This window comes from Carcharhinus amblyrhynchos, chromosome 25, assembly GCF_965287045.1.
Source record: "Carcharhinus amblyrhynchos chromosome 25, sCarAmb.v2.hapA, whole genome shotgun sequence".
NCBI classification, from domain to species: Eukaryota; Metazoa; Chordata; class Chondrichthyes; order Carcharhiniformes; family Carcharhinidae; genus Carcharhinus; species Carcharhinus amblyrhynchos.
Genome location: NC_137348.1, coordinates 17133702 through 17157163, shown reverse-complemented (window position 1 = coordinate 17157163; position 23462 = coordinate 17133702). Strand labels below are relative to the sequence as shown.

The 23462-nt window shown below is 45.2% G+C and overlaps 1 protein-coding gene across 2 annotated transcripts in view; it reads left to right on the top strand.

The window, feature by feature from the left end:
• The window catches only part of ralgps1 (Ral GEF with PH domain and SH3 binding motif 1), a 710183-nt gene that overhangs the window by 95397 nt on the left and 591324 nt on the right, over positions 1–23462 (top strand). The gene's annotated exons all lie outside the window — the stretch shown is intronic.

Below are 23462 nucleotides of genomic sequence, written 5' to 3'. Positions count from 1 at the left end.
TCAGGTGGGTGCGACACTTGCAGAGTCACCTGTGTGATTGGCTCCTGGGTGTGCACCAGCTGATCCTCCTGCCCGTGGGTGCCCGAGGCCCCTTGGCTTCCTCGAGAAGGAGAGGCAGTTGGAGTGAGCTCAGGAAGCCCAGCCCTGATGGCACTGATCAATGCCAGCAAGTACCTCAGCCGTGGAGCAGCTCCTGCTTCAGTGTGGGACAGCTATCTTGGGCCAAGGTCTCCATGACAGCTGACACCCTACCAGGGTTGACCTTGGTGTGTTGGCCTGTTGCCTCAGTCTAAAAGTGGACGGACTCCTCAATGGAACATTGCGGTGTGAGGTGTCCAGCAGATATCTCTTCCTGATTTTTCCCAAGTTTGCCTTTTGCAGCTCCAACAATTGAGGCATGACAGGGTCCAGAGGTTCCTCAGCAGAACCCTGGCCTCCAATTCTGAGTGCCAGCACCCTCAGATGCTCCTGTCTCCTCTGCCTGCTGTAGACAGTGCAATGTGCTCACCTGACTGTGGCCCTGAGGCTACTCCAGAACGAGGTCCCACTGAGGTGTGTGTCTCTGTGCCGCTGAAGGGTGCAGATGAGCAGATGGTTCCTGCACCTTGGACTCTGGGAATTCAGTCGGTGCTGTTACTGGGGCTGGAATCGACCCTGGCTGGTGGATCCCTTTCGCTGCTTTCCAGACACGCCTGCGAAAGAAAGATGATGTCATTAGTGCTTGCTGTGGCCTGAGAATCAGGAGACGTGAGTCCCACCGCAGTTGTCTGATGGACTCTATGGTGCTGGATCTTGGTTTGTTGCCTGTGACCTCCCTATCAGCACAGGAAAGGTTCATGTCCTCACTGGCAAACTGGCTCTCGTCGCAAAGTCTGAGAAGACCTTCTGGCATCCCTTCCACCTATTTGGAATCTTTCCCTTTTTATGTACCAGCTTGTCCTGCCTGGAGAGTGTATGAGCGGCAAAATGGTTAGCGCTGCTGCCTCACAGTGCCAGGGACCTGGGTTCGATTCCGGCCTCGGGTCACTGTCTGTGTGGAGTCTGCACATTCTCCCCATGTCTACATAGGTTTCCTCCCGGGTGCTCCCGGTTTCCTCCCACAGCCAATCATGCAAATCTTTGGACTATGATAAATTGACCCTGATATCAGGGTAAATACGTGAAGTTACAGTAATAGGGCTTGGGTGGGATGGTGATCGGTGCAAACTCAATGGGCGGAGTGGCAGCCTCCTACACTGTAGGCGTTCTATGATTATATAAGCTGAATGGTTTCCAGGGCAGAGGATGAGGAGAGCAGTCTTTAAATATGGCGCCCGGATCAATGGGCGCTCAGGTGATGGCGGGGTGGGGAACTGCTGGCCAGTGATACGGGGTAGAGCCCATGCCTGCAAATTATAGTGCTGCACTATATGATGGGAAAAACCACACTGACACTGACAGGATAAAAGCTGGTTTCCCCACCCGAAATCAGACATTGTCAATTTATGAGATGATTTTGTCCAATCCTATTTTTATTGGAAATTGCCATGCTGATGTTGGGGAATTTGCATTTTAGTTCTATTCCATAACAAGAAGCAAATGTGAAAGGGGGAGGTGATGGCCCAGTGGTATTATCACCTAGACTGTTAATCCAGAAACTCCGCTAATGTTCTGGGGACCTGGGTTCAAATCCCACACTGTGGAGATGCCGGTGTTGGACTGGGGTCCATTCCTCATATGACAGGGTTTTCATTCCAGGGATCATTCTTGTGAACCTCCTCTGGACCTTTCCAAGGCCAGCACATCCTTCCTTAGATACAGGATCCAAAACTACTCGTAATACTCCAAATGGGATCTGACTAGAGCCTTATACAGCCTCAGAAGTATATCAACAATTGTGTGTTTTATTCCTAACTGCCTTCCGATGTTGTCCAGCAAGCAACTCTGTTGTATTCCGGAAGGTGGCTGAGTGGCATCAAAAGGCAACAAACTCTCCCCTTACCAATAGTGCCCACATCCATGAATGAGTGAAGCAAGTTGTAGTAGTGGACCCTTTTAAGGGGGTGGGGGAATCTCCCCCTGAGGGCCACATGATCAGGCCAGACTCCATAGAGAGCCAATGCAGGAAGTCGAACCAATTGGGAGCAAGAGCACACGTGCCCAGGGCTGGGGAGGAACCTCAGTTGGAGACAGGGAGCAGACAGTCTTGTCTTCAATGCTGTCTAACCACTGCGTGTGTAGATATGTGGCATCTTAACTTGAAGTCACAACGAGTCGCCCTCAAGTTAACACACCAGTGAATTGAGGTCTGTCCTCTCACAATTGGTCTGCTTAAGGTAATTTCTTTTCCGTGCACGTTTTTCTAAGCTTCAGATACATTGCGTGCCACTGAAGAGTGAGAAAACCATCGTTTTCCTCACCTTTTAAATAACTTGCTTCCTCTCAAATTGAGGACTCAAACTCGAGTTTATCAGTCTCATTATCTTAACACACAGGCAGCAATGATATGGATATAATTATCATCTTTAAGGAGCTGCTTGAAAGATTGTCAGTGATTGGGATTCAGTTTGTTGGTTAGACTTTGTCATCAGTCAGCAGGTTGTGATTCTGGCTTTAGCCCTTGAGGTCTATTTATAGAATGTAACACCTGTCTGTGGCAGGATAAACAGTAATTCTTCTGTGTGAAGTAGTGAAAGGATTGGGACAGGATGTAGAGGTAATAGCCTCCTGGTTTTGACAGCTCAAATATACGATGAATTGTTTTAAGGCGTATGAGGAGCAAAGAAATGTACAGGATTAAAGCAAATTACTACAGAAGCTGGAACCTGAAACCAAAAGAGAGAATGCTGGAAAATCAGCTTCGACAAAGGGTCATCTGGACTCGAAACTTCAGCTCTTTTCTCTCCTTCCAGATGCTGCCAGATCTGCTTAGATTTTCCAGCATTTTCTCTTCTGGTTTAAGAAACGTACAGCACAGGAAGAGGCCCCTCAGCCCCTCTAAGCCCATGCCCGATCGTGATGCTCTAACTAAACTTAAACCTTCTGCCCTTAATTGGTCCGTATCCCTCTCTTTCCTCCCTATTCATGAACCCATCCAGATGCCTCTTAAATGTTGCTAATGTACCTGCTTGCACCACCTACTCTGACAGTATGTTCCAGGCACCCACCATTCTCTGCATGAAAAACTTCCCCCGCACATCTCCCTTAAACTTCCCCCCCCTACTCACCTTGAACCTGTGCCCCATTGTAATTGATACTTTGGACCCTGGGGGAGAAGGCCCCTGACTATCCACTCTGTCAGTGCCTCTTATAATTTTGTAGACCTCTATCAAGTCTCCCCTCAGCCTCCATCTTTCCAGTGAAATGTGTTTGGAAAAGAGTAAATCTGTTGTCTTATTTCACAGACTCATACAGTGCTGAATAGGCCCATCGAGCCGCAGCAATATTTTTTTTGTCAGGCGTGGATTGTTGCATATTGAACAGTGCAAAATTAAATCCAGCAATTTTGCCACTTGTTTTAACTTGGTTCAGTAGCTGTTGATGCTTTTTATATTGATTTCCTGAAGGTATCAGAATTAAGTTACTCTTTAAATGCTATGCCACAACAGTGAATTGATACGACAGTGAACGAGGTCGCCATGTCTTGAATATAATTGACATTCACGATCACGTTTAATAATTCCCACAGAGGGATGTGTGTGTGAAGGACTGAACGTGAACTCACTGATGTCAAAGTTGCACAGAGAAATAATTATTTACTGACTTGAGCATCAAACACCTTCTTAACTTGGAATCCCTGAAAACTGCAGCCAGGGGGAATAACCTTCCCATCGAATAGGGCCTGGGTGGAATTGTGGTCAGTGCAAACTCGATGGGCTGAAGGGCCGCCTCCTGCACTGCAGAGATTCTATTCTACGAACAAATGAAACAATTCTGAACTTTCTGTTTGGCTTTGGTCAGCTGTGTTTTTAGTTCAAGTACCAACAAGCAGGAGAAATGTAACTTTGAAATGTTCTGTAAAAGCCCAACAGCGTGGAAGTGGGGCCATTTGGCCCATCGAGTCTGCATGCTCTCTCCAAAAGAGCATCTTGCCCAGATCCTATCCCCCTCACCCTATGTGTTTACTAGAGTTAATCCACACATATTTGGACAATAAGGGGCAATTTACCATGGTAAATTGACCTGACCTGTTGGGCGGCATGGTGGTAAAGTGGTTAGCACTGCTGCCTCACAGTGCCAGGGACCTAGGTTTGATTCTGGCCTTGGTCGCTGCCCTAGTGTCGGGGGATTAGCAGGGTAAATGCCTGTGGTTACAAAAATAGGGACTGGGTGGCACTGTGGTCGGTGCAGACTCATGGGGCTGAATGGCCTCCTTCTGTACTGTAGAGATTCTATGAATCTTTGGACTATTGGGCAATTTAGCACGGCCAATCCACCTAACCTGCACATCTTTGGACTTTGGGAGGAAACCGGAGCACTCGGAGGAACCCCACACAGACACGGGGAGAAACACCACTAGACAGTGACTCGAGACCGGAATTGAACCCGGGTCCCTGGTGTTGTGAGGCAGCAGTGCTAACCACTGTGCTGCCCCTCACTTATCAAATTTCAATTCCAATTCATTCTTTCTTTGTATCGTTAAAAATTTAAAAGCTTGAGATGTAAATGTTGGCTCAGTAATGATGATGTTGGTTCCACTGGCCATGTGTATTGAAGCTTCCTAAGGGTTCGACTTTGTGTATTTCACCACCTGAGAGAAACTTTTTTTACAAATGACTCCAAACCCACCCCTTCCACTGCCTGCAACACCCTCACCCCCCCGCCCCCCTCGCCCCCCCCCCCCCCCCCCCCCACAGGCGATCAGGTAACATTTCACAGGAATAAAAACTGTCTGGTTGCATTTTTTGCCACTGATTTCCCCACTTAACCAGAAATGCTAGAATTTCTGTATTCTGTGCTGTTTGATCATCTGTTTACACTTGTCCCCAGTCCAATCCCAAGCTCAGTATTACTCAGTGTTTAGTGACTTAATGACTGGGGCTGAATTCAGTGGCACAGAACAACCGACATCTGAAATGTTTGCTGATCGATACATTCCCATATCCTGATAACACGCAACCCAGGCACAGCAAAACGCTTTTAATTTGCCTGAGGCAAGCCTTCAGACCTGAACTCATTGTTTCTTCACCAAGACTGCACATGGTAATATAAAGAAAATAATTTTTGGAATTTCAACAGCTGAGCCTTCAGTCTGATGGACTGTTTCTTGTATTGTTCTATTATAGGGTGAACCTTTTTTAGGGAAAAGGTTAAAGGTAAAGGCACCATAATCCCCGATGACCATAGGCTTCTCTCCCCTTTTAAGGGGAGGGGAGAGCTGACTGGTGGTGATTTTAATCTGAGGGTCACTATACTGCAGGTGAGGGGGCAAGGTTGAGAAAGCAGAGCCTTCATGAATAACCTCAAGCCGGTCCAGGAATTGAACCCGCACCGTTGGTATGGCTCTGCATTGTTAACCAGCCACCCAGCCAACGGAGCTGAACTGTTCCTGATCTTTTATAAGTAGGTATACAGTATCACAGCACAGGAGGAGGCCATTTGGCCCATTATGGCTGCACCAGCTCTCTGAGTAATTCCCTTGGTGCCATATTCTTGCCTTCCAGACTTAATGCTGCACATTCTTCCTTTGCAGAGAAGTCTAATTTCTCTTTAAATGCTTCGATTGAACTTGCATTCATCACATTCTGAGGCAGTGCATTCCAGAACTCCCACCATTTGCTGTGTGAAAGTTTTTTCCCCTTTGTGTCGCTGTTACTTCCTTTTCAAATTACTTTAATCAGTGCCTCCTTATTCTTCCTTCATCAACAGGAACCATTTCCCCCTCATTCCTCTGTCCAATCCCTTCCTGATTTTGAATACTGTAATAAGTCTTCGGAGGCCAAAGCCCCTTCACCAGAATCCTTTTATTTACAACCCTAGCAGCAGGACACAGGGTGCTAGCAGTCTCCCTCCCGGGGTGTCAGAGGAACTGACAGCCCTGGTTAAATACAAGGCAAAGACTCCCTGATTGACCCACCAATTGGATCCTTAATCAGGGAGTTCGTACTCCAATAGGCCAACCTCAATGGCCTAATGGAAGTCATTACAATACCTCCACTAAATCTTCCTTTGATCCTCCCCAAGAAAACAGTCCTAACTTCTCCAATCTATCATCATAACTGAAGTTCCTCATCAAAGAACCATTTCCTGAAGCTTTTCTGCACTGTCTCCAATGCCTTGATGTTTTTCCTAAAGTGTAATACCCAGAAATGAGCACTGTACTGCTTGTGGCTTTCTGGATAACCTAATATTTACATGTGTGAGTAATCAGCAAACCTTCAAAGTGTTTGGGCTTTCTCTCTTCCCATGGAATTTAGAATTTTTGAATGTGATGTTGACCTCTTGTCCATATGAACATAATTCGCAGAGGTGTGTGCCGCCTTTCAGTCCAATGTACTAATTGAGTCACTTGAGATAACACTAGCTTTCCTGAAATCTAACGATAGAATTTTCAAGATGGCAAGCAACTGGTGTTCGCCATCCTGAGAATCGGTGCGCAATGCGTTCCCACCAACTCTCTCAAGCCCACTACCGCTTCAAGCACAACTGAGCATTGATTGGCAGTGGGCGGCACTTCTGTCCATCCTTGGAAAGCTGTCAACCAAATTGATAGGCTGACCGCTATCCAATCCCTCCAGGCGCAGCACTGCAGTGGCCAGAAGAGGCACTGCATGTTCTGCCTGCAGCCAAGTCTCAGGACTGTTTCCAAGGTAGATCCTGAAGGCAAGATGGTTGGGTATGCCCTGGGGGGATGGGATAGGGAGGTTGGGATGCGATCACTATGTCAGGAGTGAGAGGGGGGGAGGCAGAGGTGCCCACTCCCTTTCCACCCGCCACTGAGTAAAGTTGAGAAATGGATTGCCCACCTGCCTGTTCCACCCATGTGGCAATCTAAAAATCACACTGACAACGTAATATTTCAGGCAGCAGTTTAATTGGCTCCATAATTTTGGCCACCACCTTCTTGAGGGCAATCGGAGATGGGCAATAAATGCTGGCCAGCCAGCGATGGCTACACACTTTTTATTCATTTTTGGGCAACTTGTGCCGACTGATCAGAACATGGTGAGTGTGGAATGAGCACTCGCTTTCATCACACAGTATTTAACGCTCGCTTAGGTCTGGTGCCACCTGCTTGGGACGTGGAAAATTTTACCCCAAATAGAATGCCTACAGTGCAGAAGGAGGCCTTTCAGCCTGTTGAATCTCTACCAACCACAATCCAACCCAGGCCCAATTCCGATAACCCCACACATTTACCCTGCTAATCCCCCCCGACACTCAGGTCAATGTAGAATGGCCAGTCAACCTAACTTGCACATCTTTAGAGTTTGGGAGGAAACTGGAGAACCTGGAGGAAACCCATGGGGAGGGGGCGGAAAAAGTGCAAACTTCACGCAGACAGTGTCCTGAGGCCGGAATTGAACCTGGAGCCCTGGCGATGTGAGGCGAGAGTGCTAACCACTGTGCCGCCCCTTACCCCCATGTTTTCAAAAACAGAAGTGGAGTTTCTTTGTAATTTGCCATGACATTTCAGAAAACCATCAGCCTGTCACTGTGACTATTTCTTCACGCCACATCATTCCTTCAACCTTGCAACAATTCTTCTTCACTCTGACATGGGGTTAGCCTGGAGGAAGATTTGGCTTTGGTCGGTGCAGCGACGTTAATGCATTCAACAAGAACATTTCTGCTGCCCTCAGTGACCTTGCTTTGGTTGCTAATGGATACAAGAGACAAAGATCACATCAAAACATGGCCTTTTGCTGCATTCAACAACTGATTCTGATCAGCATTTAAGAATGAAAAGGATTGCAATGCTTATTAGATTAACAGAGGTACTCATTAACAGTGTTGCCTGTACGTTAGCTGAAAGGGAGTATGTTCCCTTCTCATGTTGTGTGTAATACAGAAATGTAATTGAACGTCCATTGCTAATGTCCGCCTACTTTGGCCTTGGTCGTTTCTGACTCCAGAACAAACCTGTGCTGTTAATGACACCGAGCAGACCGATGCATGTTGAGGCACTTAGCTTGATTTTTATTCCAGCTGTGTGTGGTAGCTTATAAATCACCCAAGGCAAAAAAATACTAGCAAACGTTTCCAGATGCTGCTCTCTTTATTTTACATTTTCTTCAATCCAGTTTTTACCCCACGTTGGGCAGTTTTGATTTTTTTTTTGATTTTCTTGCACGCTGTCAGCGAGGAGACAAAATGTGACGCATCAAAGCACTTCAAATTGACAAGGAAGGGATTTTTTATTTTTTTTGTGGGTGGGAAGATGCTTATTTTTCTGTTGGCGATATTAAATAAATGTGAAAATTTGCATTTAGAATCTGAAAAACATTTATTTAAATTTTTTTTTCCAAAACTAGAGCCTCTTTCATAACACTGTGGCACAGTGATTAGCACTGCTGCCTCACAGCGCCAGGAACCTGGGTTCGGTTCTCAGCTCGGGTCTCTGCCTGTGTGGAGTTTGCACATTCTCCCCGTATCTGTGTAGGTTTCCTCCCACAGTCCAAAGATGTGCTGGTTAGGTGCATTGACCATGTTAAATCCTCCCTCAGTGTACCCAAACAGGCGCCGGAGTGTGGCGACTAGGGGATTTTCATAGTAAATTCATTACTGTGTTAATGTAAGCCTGCTTGTGACTAATAAACTTTAACATTTTCAGACACAACTGGAATGAACCACTGATTAGGATAATATTTTTACATGGCCCAAAATTATTTTATTCATGTGCTTGAAAAAATGCCAAGAATGTTGGAAGTGCAATTAAATAGAAATCTAGCTTGTCTGACAGGGATTAATTCTCAAATGTGCAGCTATTTCCTCCATCTTTTCAAGCTCTTTAATGATGTTTGACACATTAGCATTCACGTCTATAATAGCCACATTTCTGGGATTGAATTCATCCTGGTCAATTATAATTCTGTAGGCATCCTGGAACCTGTATGTTTTTCTCCTGGTGGTGTGGCAGCTAGCGTAATGGTGAATTTTTGCCATCTGACAGAAATGGTTCATCTCCATGTTGTTTTCCTCTTCCTCTGTGAGAGGAAGGTCTAGGAAGTGTGCAATGTGTTCGATAATCTTTCGGTGCGATTTGAGTTCGTTATGTACGTATCGAGGCTCTATTTTCTCATGTTGACTGGTTCTGCTGTTGTTCTCCCTTGTACCCAGTTGCTGAGGTGCAGGAGTTTGAAGTTCTTGAGTTGCATCTCCTTTGTCCTTCTCGTTATCCTGCTCTTTGGATCTCTCTGTATCCTGCAACTTTAAATCGGGATGGCACTGATTGCACCCGGGGGAAATGAGTTTGTCCATGTGCTGACTATCTTTGCCCCTCATTTCTGATTTGGAGACTCGCTTCTGGGCTTGTTCACCCTGTTCTTCCCTGTCTCCGTTTGCATCTGTCACCCTGTCAGCCTTTGGGGCACCAATGATGAGTTGCCACTGAGTGTCTCTCTGACTCAGCCAGATTTGGTTTGTGGCCAAATCGAATGTGTCGTTGTCATAATAGTGGTCTGTGACGATGACCTCATCCACCAGAACTGCCCCCAACTCTTGGAGCTTGGCTTCAGTTTGTTCATCTAACCAGTAGCTCTGCTTTATTCTGACACTCTGCATGTTGTGATGAGTGTGTAGATTTCTCTCTCCCGTTTACTGTGGCATTCTTTGTTAGGATCAAAAAAAAAGAATTTGGTTGGGAAACAAGTGATTACAAAGAAAATGAGTTACATCTTACAGTAAGCAAATTACTCCAACATTAACCATGTTAAAATTACTTCATTTGCCATTTTTGTTTTTAGTTGTGATTTCTGGCCTCAACCTTTTAGTTTTGGTCACCAAGGCACACCTTTTGCATGACCATCCCTGTGGTATGATTTGGTTTATTAAATATTTGCCAATTCCTAATCACAGAATCCTACAGTGCGGAAATCTGCACCAACCACAATTCCACCCAAGCCCCATAACCCCATGCATTTACCCTAGCTAATCCTCTTGACACTAAGGGCCAATTTAGCATGGCCAATCAACCTAACCCACACATCTTTCAGACTGTGGGAGGAAATTGGAGCATCTGGAGGAATGCAGACACAGGGAGAATATGCAGCCTCCACACAGCCAGCAACCCTAGCTGGGAATCGAACCCAGATTCCTGGTGCTGTGAGGCATTCGTGCTAGCCACTATGCTGACATTATTAAGGTAAACCGTAGAGAGTTGTTCTCTCTCCTTATGCAAACCCATTGACCATCCCCAGATGTAAAAGGGAAAAGTCAACATAGCCCCAGATGACCATAGGCTGCTCATGAATAGCCTCAGTCCGTAAACTAATTGAACCCATGCTATTAGTGTCGCTCTGCATCGCTAACCAGCTGTCCAGCCAACTGAGCTAAGCCACGCTAAACTGCTCTGGAGAGCAGATGTGGAATTGATGCGGCAACGTGTGCATATTAAAGCAAGCAAGTATGTGAAAGCAGAACCAAAATGAGATCAGAAATAGATAGCAGAATTACCCCTAAGGATTAAAATAATATGAGGAGGGTCATTTTATTCCTCCACGAGATGCGGGCATTGTAGGCCAGTCATTGCCCTTGTGATACAGCCTGAACCAAGTGCAAAGGGAAAATTGTGTGCTGTCTGGATCACGTTTGGATCAGTCGATCATTTGAGGCTTTTCTGCAGCGGGATAGGTTAATGAGGGGGAAGATTATAAGGTGCCACATGATTAGTATTGTTAGGTAGCATCTGGTTTGCAGCTAACACCCAAATGGATAAGCCAAAGAAGATTACTTTGGTACTGCCGCTTACTAAGTAAGCGTCGCTACAAGCAATAAAAATAGCTCACCTACCGGGTATTTACACTGGATAAATACTGCCATTGATCCAATCAAGGTGAAGGGACCAGTGTTGAAAATAAGAGGGGCCAAGCAGCCGTGCGTTCTCTAACAAGTACATGTTGCCTTTCACCTTTTATGTTTTGTATGTGGCTGCCAAGGTAGTAGTCCAGTTGCTGTGCAAATAGTTAACGAGATCTAGAACACAGGAGATTGTAACTATGTGAGGGGAAAATGGAGCAATTTTCCTTCCAAGCGGGGCTGTGGACTGCAATGGTTTAAGAAGTCTGCTCACCCTATCACCTTCTCAAAGGCAGTGAGATTGGGCAATAAATGTTGCCTACTAGCCAATGACACCCACATCCCATGAAAGAATACAAGCAAGCTTCATGAGAATTTTAGTGGATACCGTTATGTATATTTAATCATAATTTTAAGATGCCATGTGGGAAATTTTCCTGTCCCGCCTGCCATGGGGATTGTAGCGGGAGGGGGGGAGGCAATAATTTCTGGTCTGGCCTACAACTCCCACATCTCGTTGACCTCCAGTGGGATTTTTCTGGTTTTGGGACGAACATGGCCGGGAACCTGTGCCCTTTGAGCGGGATTTTACAACCATTCTTGACAATGGGATTTCCTAGCCCCATTAAAAGCGAATTTCACTCTGTCTGTCTGCCTCCCCCCCACCCAAATACTGATGGTGGGTTCCCCAGTGGTGGCACTGGCAAGCCACACAAAACAGCAGAGACATTGGTGATACCAGAAGGCCTTGCAACTAGCCTATAGTGAGCCATCTCCCTTGTCAGAAAGCACACTGCAGTGGGGTGTTGGTGGTGGCGGGGGAGGGGTTCGGTTCTGGAAAATCTCACCCCTTTATCGGTTGACACATGAAACTGAATGTGCTTGTTGTGCGTTATAGAAAAACAGCAATTTAGTTACTGCTGAAGCAAAAATTCTTTAAGAATTGATCTTTGCCAAACTCATCATGAGAAACCATCCATAGTTTGAGCTTAAACGTTCAATTTATCTCGATAGAAACATTGAACGAGCTCCACAAATGTGCCTTTTTTTTTCAAAATCTGACCTGTTGCTCAGCGGTTGCTAAAATCCCTGATTAAACAAGGTGCAACTGATGGGGCTTCGAGCAGCAACGAGAGTGGCAAAGGGGAAGAACAAGATCCTATTGATATCATTAGACTCTGGGAGGAGGTTCGACAGTGCAGTCTGTGTTGGAGCAGTGTCAATTACAAGGGGGCACATGTTCATGATGAGGGGGAGGAAGTTTAAGGGAGATGTGCGGGTGAAGCTTTTCACGCACAGAGTGGTGAGTGCCAGGAACACGCTGCCAAAGGAGGTGGTGGAAGCAGGAACATTAGCAACATTTAAGAGGCATCTGGCTGTGTACATGAATAAGGAGGGAATGGACCGAGTAAGGGCAGAAGGTTTATTTTTAGTTTAGTTATGGTATCATAATCAGCACACACATAGAGGGGCTGAAAGGTCTGATCCTGTGTTGAACTTTTCTTCTTCCTCGTGCCTTGAACAATACATCCTAGATTTGAGCTGTCAATCCCAGCAGGCTATTGTCTCCTAATCTTGTTCCAACCCAATGTTCTTTGATCAGTGTTTGACAGTTTGCAACCTTAGAATTTCAATGCTGGTGCTAAATCCTGATGATGATGTGGCCAGTTCCAGTTGGGTAATAACAGCTGATAGTTTGCCTTTGTGCCCCCTTCATCACCAGCACTCCCCCAACCCCGCTCCCTCTCTACCCCCCAACCCCACAATCCAGGTTGTGAAGTTTTAAAATGCTATCTTGTATTGTTCTGTGCTAACTGGTTATGTTGTCATTGGCTGACTATTGTATGTGATGTTCTTGTATTAATAGAGAAAATGTGTATTTATGCCTTGTTTTGGCACATTTCCAGCCTGTACTTCGGCCTATTCCATAGGCTTATACTCTAATCCCGTGGTTGGAAGTCATCAAAAGAAATTCCCAAATTTGAGTTTCTGAATGAGTTGAATTATATACATAAAAACTGGGGGGCGGGGAGGAGAGGGAGCTTTGCTTTTGTCAAATCCAACCTGTTAGAACAGAACAGAATCCTCAAATAGAATCCCTACAGTACAGAAGGAGACCTTTTGGTTCTTTGAGTGTGCTCTGACAATAATCCCAGCCAGGCTGTCTCCCCATGTATTTACCCTGCTAGTCCCCCTGACACTGAAGCACAATTTATCGTGATTAATCAACTGAACCTGCACATCTTTGGAGTTAGATGTTAGAATTCTACAGTACAGAAGGAGGCCATTCGATCTATCGTCTGCACCAAACACAATCTCATCCAGACCCTATCCCCATAACACGATGCATTTACTCTAGCTGGTCCCCCTGATACTCAGGGGTAATTTAGCATGGCTGACCAACTTAACCCACAAATCTTTGGAGTGTGAAAGGAAACCCACACAGACATGGGGAGACTGTGCAAACTCCACACTGACAGTCAGAGTAATCTTAAGTATAGCCATGGACTCTCATTTCAGGAGGTATATTGTTGACCGGGATATAGTAAGTCCTTCAGTTTCATATCCTCTCGGACATGTCTGCCAGGTGGACAGGCACAGTAAGAAGTCTCACATCATCAGGTTCAAGTCCAAGGACTTGAACCTGGTGTTGTGAGACTTCTTACTGTGTTTACCCCAGTCCAACGCCAGCATCTCTACAGGCAGCAGGAAGTGAAAAGTAATGACTGAAGTTCTTAAGAGTGTCATGGTGAGAGTTGGTTATCTTCTGCCAGTGTGTCCTACACACCACGTTAGTGCCAACCATAGCTGCCATGGTACCCTTGCAGTTTTGAGTCGGGCGGTCGTGGGCCTAGCTCCTTCAGATGTTCTCAGCAGCATTTAACCCTCTGTCAACAGCTCCAATATAGATTATCTGTTCAAATTTCTCTTTGCTGAGTGTGAGACCTTGCTGCATGCAAATTAGATACTGGTTCATCTATTGCAGAAATGACTTGTTGGCTCTGAAGTATTTGGGAGGTCCTGTGGACATGAGAGATGCTTCTGTATGTGTGGAATCATGCAGTGCAGAAGAGGTCCTCTGGCCCGTCGAGTCTGTACCAACAGGCGAGAAACACCTGACCACCCACCTATTCCCATTAATCATAGAAACTCTACAGCATGGGAGGAGGGCATCTGGCCCATTGAGCCTGTACCAACAACAATCCCACCCAAATCCTATCCCCATGACCCTAATGTATTTACCCTGCAATCCCCCTCACAGTAAGGGTCAATTTAGCATGGCCAATCCACCTAACCCACACATCTTTGGAGTGTGGGAGGCAACTGGAGCATGTAGAGGAAACCCATGGGGAGAACATGTAAACTCCACATTGATAGTCACCCAAGGCCAGAATTGAACTCAGTTCCTGGGCGCTGAGAGTTAGCAGTGCTAACCACTGGGCCACCATGCCACCAATTGTAAGTTCTTATTAGTGGAATATAATTAATCATATGTGATTTGAAGATTGCTGCAAGTATCTTATCTGTTTTAAAATTGCCAATAGGAAACATTAGAAACATAGTGAGCTGGAGGAGGCCATTTGGCCCTTCGAGTCTGCTCCACTATTAATCACAATCATGCTCGATAGAACAACTCAATTGCCCAATCCTGCTTTTTCCCTGTAACCTTTGATTCCAGTTGTCCAAAGTGCTATATCTAGCTGCCTCTTAATGCCAAAACATTGAATGTATTCAGCTACTTCTTGTGGTAATGAATTCCACAGACTCACCACTCCTTGAGATATTTCTTCACCCAAAGAGTGGTGAAGGTGATAGACTGAAACTGAGAGCACAGAATGTGAGGCAAGTGTTTATGAGGGGGAGGGTTCGGGGGTCTTGACGTGATCCGGGGGCTACATCAGAGTGCCAGATAAGGCAGAAATGTTGGGTGCTAGCATGTTTTCTGGAGTGCTGGGAAAAGGTTTATAATAATTTTTACATAGAGATCCGACCTTTTGCAAAAATGTGCCACTGGAAGAAGAAATTTATATTAACGTCTTGAAGATAATTGCTTGATGTTTGATGTCAAGCATGTGCTTTTAACGTTTTGTGGGGTTCTTTCAATCCTACTTGATCAATGCAAGCTGAATGGAGAGAACAAGATGAAATGTGAAAATGCAGCTGGAAGGTTGCAAAATGACACACAAAGCAAGCAAGAGGAACAGGAATATCAACAGTATTAATTCTACATCAGTCACAACCTTCCGACAAGCTCAAAAGTCTTCCCAGCACCTGCTGTTCCTCTTGCCAAGTCATAATGAAAGCAGTTCTTTCAAAGCTCAGCCACTTCCTGACACCAGTCTTATTACGATCAGGTTCAAAAGTGAACCAGGGGCTTTTTTTTTGCACTACTTTAATTTAAAATTTTGGTGGAATAACCCTGATTTTAAAATCAAGATCAGAGTTTCCCCGATTTACAGGGACAATCGTTCATTGCAGTAGCCAGAATCTGTACGCTGGTCATGTAGAGTGCACACTTCAGATGTGTGTCCACAGAGAGTCGGGGATTTGCAGAACTATGACAGTGAATTATACCATGGCTGGATTTGCCAACAGTCTGCACAACTTAACCGTGGCTGCAAGTTCTCTTGTACCTAAGCAACGGCAAAGTGAAATGAAAATTGCTTCTGCCTGTGACACCTGGGATTTCTGTGTCCATGGTAATCATTGAGAGATAGCCACGTATTAATGCGAACAAAGGCAATCAGTTAATGTTCAGCACAATTAAGGTGTCACTACATCTGAGCGATAGAAACCATTAGCTTAATAACTAAATATGTAACTGTTGTATTACCTGCCAACTGAAAAAATGCAGATGTTCAGAATAGACTTGCTTTGAGTACCTGCAAGTTCAGATAACTGCCTTTGGGATTTTGCAGTCAAGTTGATTTATTCCTGTAAGCAGAGTTTCCTTTGAGTTCATCTGCTACTCGCTCTCCAGTCATGGGTCAAATGCAAGAAGCTCCTTAGGGTTTGTACAGTGATGCAATGTTAGTTTTCCATCAACCTACCTTCAGTCTCTCCAAAGAGATCCTTCCAATCGCCTTTAGCTCGGGAACAAACACGAGTCCAGGCTGGTTTCCCAGATTTTGGTAACAAATGCTGCTGCTTAGCAACCATGTTGGCTGGGGTAACCCGGCATGTTTATAGTTACAGACACCTTTTGGTTGTGGGCTTGGCTTATTAGAGTGGCGGCTTTGCTGGTTAAAGGCTGTTATTTTTGCCCTGGATAAAAGCAAATTACTGCGGATGCTGGAAACTGAAACCAAAAGAGAAAATGCTGGAAAATCTCAGCAGGTCTGGCAGCATCTGTAAGGAAAGAAAAGAGCTGACGTTTTGAGTCTAGATTACCCTTTGCCAAAGCTTTGACTAAGGGTCATCTAGACGTGAAATGTCAGTTCTTTTCTGTCCTTACAGATGCTGCCAGACCTGTTGAGATTTTCCAGCATTTTCTCTTTTGGTTATTTTTGCTGCCTTTCTCTGATATGAATGCTGTTCCTTTTTGTGGCAGGGCACTGGGCCTTTTCATTTGGTGCACCTTGCAGTTTGGCAACGTGAAGGCGTCACATTTCTGAAAGCACAAGATGAGAAGGTATCTGTTACTGAGGATATGTATGGAAGTGTTCAGTACCCATGCCAGTGTGGGCACAACCGTGAGAGTTAAGCCAATTAATAAATCAGGGGTATGAGCTAGGAAGCTGTCAATTTGAGTTATTTAAAGACACGTGCCACTTGTAATCAGCATCACAGCCTCAGAAGTTAAGAGGCAGGGGCTTATTTTCCATAACTTAATCCCACTCCAACATCTGTTTTGTTTACATCCACTCTTCAAAGGTTGCTGATTTTACTTTGGTTCATATAAAGTTTTTGTTCTTGGGTATGTGTTCACCTCTGCCCCCTTTTCATTAAAAACGGAGAGACTTTGTTCTGTAACTCGTCAATTAAGTGTGTATTAGCTACTGGCTTGATGTGGTTAATGATGGGATCTGGTGTAAGTAAATGAAACACAAGGTCATTGATCCACATAACATCATGGGTGGCACTGTGGTTAACACTGCTACCTCTCAGCGCTGGGGACTTGGGCTCAATCCCTGGCTTAGGTCACTGTCTGTGTGGAGTTTGCATGTTTTCCCTGTGTCTGCATGAGTTTCCTCTGGGTGCTCTGGTTTCCTCCGAAAGATGTACTGGTTAGGTGCATTGGCCGTGCTAAATTCTCTTTCAATGTACCCAAACAGATGCTGGAGTGTGGCATCTAGGGGATTTTCACAGTAGCTTCATTAATGTAAGCCTATTTGTGACACTAATGACTCAACATAAACTTAAACATTAGTGTTTATTATCCACTTCACAATGCGTGCCTGTTCATCCATCATAACTTCATGAAGGTAATGAGAGTGATCCAATCCTTGAATTCTCTTTCTGAACTTACAGGACTGTCATTAATTTTGCCCACTGGTGATCGGTTTGTGCACATGCCATTGGAATAAATTCCATTTTGTTAAGTACTTTTTTTTTGGTTTCCTTCTGCTTTTGATTTTACTTGGAACATAGAATCCCTTTAGTGCAGAAGGAAGTCAATTGGCCCATCGAGTCTGCACCAACAACAATCCCAACCAAGCTTTATCCCTGTAACCCCATGCATTTACCTGCCAATCCCCCTGACACCAAGAGGCAATGGTCAATAACCTAACCTGTACACCTTTGGACGAAACTAGAGCACCAGGAGAAAACCCACGCAAATGCAGGGAGAATGTGCAAACTCCACAATGACAGTGACCCGAGGCCAGAATTGAACCCTGGCCTCCCTGGCACTGTGAAGCAGCAGTGCTAACCACTTCATGGGAAGTAAACATGAGTGAAGCATGTTTGCACAAAATGGGCGTGGAAGCGACAAAAGCTCAAGGGATAGGAGATAGCACAAAAAATAGCAATGATTCAAAGCATCACTGAACCTGCTGGAGACAAGCTGATGGGTAGAGAATACATAAAGAGGAAGGTGATAATTCATAGAGGAAGTGAATGTAGGAAATCAGATACTCATGTCGTCTTAGAAATATAGAGTAAAGTCTCTAAACCAAATTCTTGCATTTCATATATAATTTGCAAAGTTCAGAATGTGTGCCAAGAAGGCAATGGGATGCCAGCCCTCATTGGGGAAAAGACTCTTTCATTTGGTGATATCTCAGCCCTGTGATATGCTGGTTCCCTGAAATACATTGCCTACATTAAACTGTTTGAACCATAGAAGAGTTACAGCACAGAAGGTGGCCATTTGGCCCATCTTACCCATGCCAGCCCAAGGTGCCCTTCCTAATTCCACCATCCTACACCTGGCCCATAGTTCTGTAGTTCACAGTGCTTAAGATGCAGATCCAGGTACCTTTCAAAAGAGTTAAAGTTCTCTGTCACTACCACCACCAACTTGGGCAGTGAATTCCAGAGATCCGCCACCCTTTGCATTTGAACAAAAAAATCTTCCTCGTGTCCCCTCCACACCTACTGCCACTTATCTTGAATCTAGAATTCTCCACCAAGGGAAACCATTTTATTCTGTCCACTCTATCTCTTCCCCTCATAATTTTGTACACCTCTGTAACCACCCCTCAGCCGCCTTTGTTCCAAAGAAAATAACCCTAACCAACCAATCTCTCTTCATGGCTACACTTTTCTAGTCCTGGCAACATTTTTAGAACATAAAAAACTACAGCACAAACAGGCCCTTCGGTCCGCAAGTTGTGCTGATGGTATCCATACCTACTAGGCTTACCTATAACACCCAATTCTATCAAGTTCCGTGTAAACCTTGTAAACCTCTTCTGCACTCTCTCCAGAGCAATTACGTCCTTCCTGTTATCTGGTGACCAAAACCCGTGCACAATACTCCAATTGTGGCCTCACCAGAGTTTTGGACAATTCCAACATTATATCAGATGTTGTGTAAGTGTAGCCAACGGGGACAGGTTTTGGCCAGTAATTTTGGATGAAAGCAGTCTCATGGTGGTCAGTGACGAGCAGACGCTAAGCAGCAGTCCAAGTGTCCCTTTGGGGTCACTTTAACTCTAAACACTGATCTGCAATCACGTTTGAGGTTGATTTGCTCCAGCTAAAAACTGATACTCTGTACATTTCAGTGAATGGCATGTGTTCTCTTTGATCTTTAGTGTATCAGTTCTGGTCGCTACATTTCGAATGCTTGTATTTCTCTTTCCTGCTTTCATCTTGCACGGAAACCCATGGACTGTTTTGTCTTTTGCCACTCTGTGTTCTTTAATCTTTTGGACAAAGAACTGCGAGATCTCCTTATTAATACAATAACATTTATTCATTCACACAATTAATATTAGTTACGGTAGTTACTTTTATGGAGCAGTCAAGATTCAAAGTTAATGCTGGACTTAACTGTGAGTGACTGACAAGTACCCAAGCAGATATTGGCCTGTATCCACATGTTGGTCTCTGCAGTCTCCTCGGTACGGTCCGGTTTTTGGTCTGGTCTGTTCTTCCTCTTTCTCCTCTGGATGGCTCAGGGTCGTCCTTCATGTTGGTTGACCTCTAGGCTCACCACTACCACTGTGTTGCGTTACACCTTTCATCCTTGGATTATTTTGTGCCCTTTAGGGCGGGTCCTCAATCACCACCAATCAATCGATTAGAGTTCGATCACCCTGACCACTAGAAGCCAATCAGGTGCTGCCAAACCGATTTCAGACTGTGTACCAAGAGGCCGTGCCTGTGGGTGCTGGAGGCACGTACGTCACATACCTCCCTCCCAAATAAGGGGTTAAGGTGCCCCTTTGTCTGGTAAACAAGTATGTTTGACCAGAGGTGTCCATTGCCTCTGGGGTGGCCTCTTTCCTGTGTATTCCTGATGCCTAAAGCTGCGGCCCACTTGTCTCAGTCCAATATTCATTTAGGGCCACAGCCTGTCTTAGTCTTTACACACATTTGCCCATCCTACCCCACCATGCTTTGCAATTGCCATCTTTGGTGACCCATTTGGCCATATTGTGTTGAGTGTTTGTAATGTGAAAAAGTTGGATTAAGTCCATTCTGCACCATGTTGATTTCTTATTGTGTCATGGTGTTACAAATCTTTTAGAAAACATCTCCTTGGTTAAGGAGTAAAATCCACCTTCATCTGAACAAAAGAACTAACCTCAATAACCTGAATCACTGACTTAATCAGCTGATGTAAGTTTGCAAAAGTGATGCCTAATTGTGGATATTTGCAAAGCAGGAGTTGAGGAAGGGGATGGGATTGGGTGGGGGGGTAGTGTCAGAAGGTAAAATTACTCTCACTTACTGATATTGAATCATCATAGAATTCTACAGTGCAGAAGGAGGCCATTTGGCCCATTTGAGTCTGCACCGACCACAATCCCACTAGGCCCTATTCCCATAACTCCGTGCATTTACCCTCGCTAGTCCCCCTAGACACTATGGGGCAATATAGCATGGCCAGTCCACTTAACCTGCACATCTTTGGTCTGTGGGAGGAAACTGGAGCACCTGGAAGAAACCCACGCAGACACAGGGAGTACGTGCAGACTCCACACAGCCAGTGACTTGCCACCACCAATTTCCTCCTTGTTTATTGTTGATGAACCAAGAAATGGTAACTGTGGAATAGCATCTATGATCAAGATAATTTTATAAATTGAGGGCAGCAAACATGACATTTAATAGTGTATTTTTGAGGGCTTGGTATTGCATTTCCTGCAAAATTCTGTAACCTAGAAATTTAAGTTGCTATCATTAAAGGGATTCATCCAAAGAACATCTAAGTGTCGAATTTGTGTAAAAATGGGAGTAAGTCATGCTGGTTTTATCAGAGGGAGTTTCAAACTGAATTTCCCATATTCACACTGGAGAGCGCACTGGTGTAAATCATTCTCAAAATCGGTGGGTGGGGCCTATTCCTACTGGAGAGGCCAGCAGAATAGTGCCGAGCGAGCCATTGCGCATGTGCCAATCTGCCAGTGCCCGAGACTAGCGCATATGCAGTACCCCCGTGCTGCTGGCCAGCTCCACGACCCCCACGTTGCTGACCATGCGAATATGTCTGGGCCAGCTTCGAACTCCCTCACCTCATTTTCACCCACCTCCTCCCCACTTGATGGCTAGTCCAATAGCCGTACTCACTCCCTCTGTTCCTCAGACAAAGAGCAGCAGTGGGAACCCCCACTCCCACTGATCACACCAACCGCCCCCTTGGCACTGCCTGTTGATGCCTGGCAGGCCGAGCTAAAATGATCTCTGGACGTTGGCACTTTGCCCCTTGGGCAGTGCGAGGGGGCCCTGGCTGGCAGTGCCAAAATGGCAATGCCCTGGAGGCACCCGTCTACAATGGCTGACTCTTTGGGGGGGGGCCTCGATTGCCACCCCCTTCGCTCCACTCCAGCAGGGTTGGGCCACTTGCTCTTTGCAACTAGGGAGCTAGAATAAACCCCAGTGGAGTGAACCACTCCTGGTGAGGGGGGAGAGACTAGTGGGCCCAGAGATTTCAGTCCCAGGCCTGCTAATGGCTTTTAAGCAGTTTTTAAATTAGTATTTATATTATTGAACTCTGTGCTGATTTCTGGCACGGAGCTGTTGGCACTGCAAATCTGGCAGTCTGAGAACTGAGGATGCCTTGGCGCCCAGTGGGGAGCCTGCAAAATGGCCTCCCCTAAGAAGTCTGACAACACCAGGTTTAAATCCAACCGATTTATTTGATAGTAAACTCACAAGCTTTCGATCTGTAAACTGTCTGTGCTGTTATGTGCTCTGAGGCCAGAACTCTCCATTCGCCTGACGAAGGGGCAAACCTTGAACGCTTGTGAGTTTACTATCAAATAAATCGGTTGGACTTTAAACCTGGTGTTGTCACACTTCTTACTGCGTTTACCCCAGTCCAACGCCGGCATCTCCACATCATGACTACAAAAGCAGCACGGAGGGATGGGAGAATATCTTCCTATATCTTCCTGACACTGATAGAGTTAATTTTGTAGCATCGTTCTGAACTAGTTTAATATGTTGCAAAATTTGATTAGATTTCAGCAAATCACTTGGGCATAAAGAGGATAATAATAGTGCTATCTTTTCAAGTCTTCAGGTAATTGCAGCAGAGTGAAGAGCTCGTAAGAGCATTGCCAACTACTAGAATTGAAGCTTTCCTCTATTCTGTGGTAGTTGTGTGAGATCTACTTCAAAAGCAATATCTTTCTTTTAATATTGAGTCTTCTGTGGAAATGGAACCTTCTCTTACCAGATTGCTGTCAGATCCTTTCTGCATTTTGAACCAAATGCATTAATGCAAGGACATAATAGGAGTCGGAGTAGACCTTAGCCCCTCAAGCACTGCTCCGCCATTCAATGTAATCACTCTGGTCCTCTGCCTCAGCCCTGCTTTTCCAACCCCTCCCCAGATTCTGAAAATCTGTTTTATCTAAGATGTTGTAGCATCTGGGGTGGATAATTCCAGTGATTTGGGAACCCTCTGAGCGCAGAAACCTTTCCTCATCTTAATCTTTGCTGGCAATTAGGGGCGTCACAGCTGTCACAGTGTCAGGGACCTGGTGTTAAGTTGATTGGCCATGCTAAATTGCCCCTTACAGTCAGGGGGGATTAGCAGGCTAAATACATGAGGTTAAGGAAATGGGGTTTGGCTGAGATTGTTGTTGGTGCAGACTCAATGGGCCAGATGGTCTCATTCTGCACTATGATTCTAATCCCGAGATTGTTTCCTGCCCCCCACACCCCTGTGTTCTAGGTTTCCCAGCAAGGGGTTAAAGACCCCTCTGTCCACCCTGTCAAGAACCACCAGAAGCTTGTACGTTTCTGAGATTTTCTAAACTACAGAACATAGAGACCCAATTTACTCAACTTCTCATAGACATCTGAGCTAGTGAACCTGCACTAGTCTCCGATGCAAATATATCCATTCTTGGATATGGTGGCCGTTGCCGGAATTTTCCAGCCTCGCCTGCCCAAGGTTCGTAAGATCTCATTTGAGGCCAAAGAAGAATATTATTCTGCAAGCCTCACCCACCCCGGTTCTGGGACAGGCGTGCCTGTAAAATTTCGGCACATAACTGTATGTAGTACTCCAGATGTGCCCTTGCCAAAAGCCCTAGGCTGTACCTCCTAAACAACCTTTTGAGTTGTCATTTCCACTGAGCAAATTTTCAAAATGATTTGGGGAAAATAAAAGCTGGTTGGCAGAAGATTTAATTTTATAAAATTTTTAAAAATTGGCACAAGATTTTGGCTGCTATTTTGGTTTCAAAACTATCCACCATTCATTTAATTAATGCAATTGATCTCTTATTGAATACGTTCTTCATAAAAGTAAAAGTCACCCTTTTTCCCATCTCAAAACCATGTACTTGTTATAAAAGCAAAGTGTTGCAGATGCTGGAATCTGAAACAAAATCATAATATGCTGGAAAATCTCAGCAGGTCTGACAGCATCTGCCGAGAGCGGATAGAGCCAATGTTTCAAA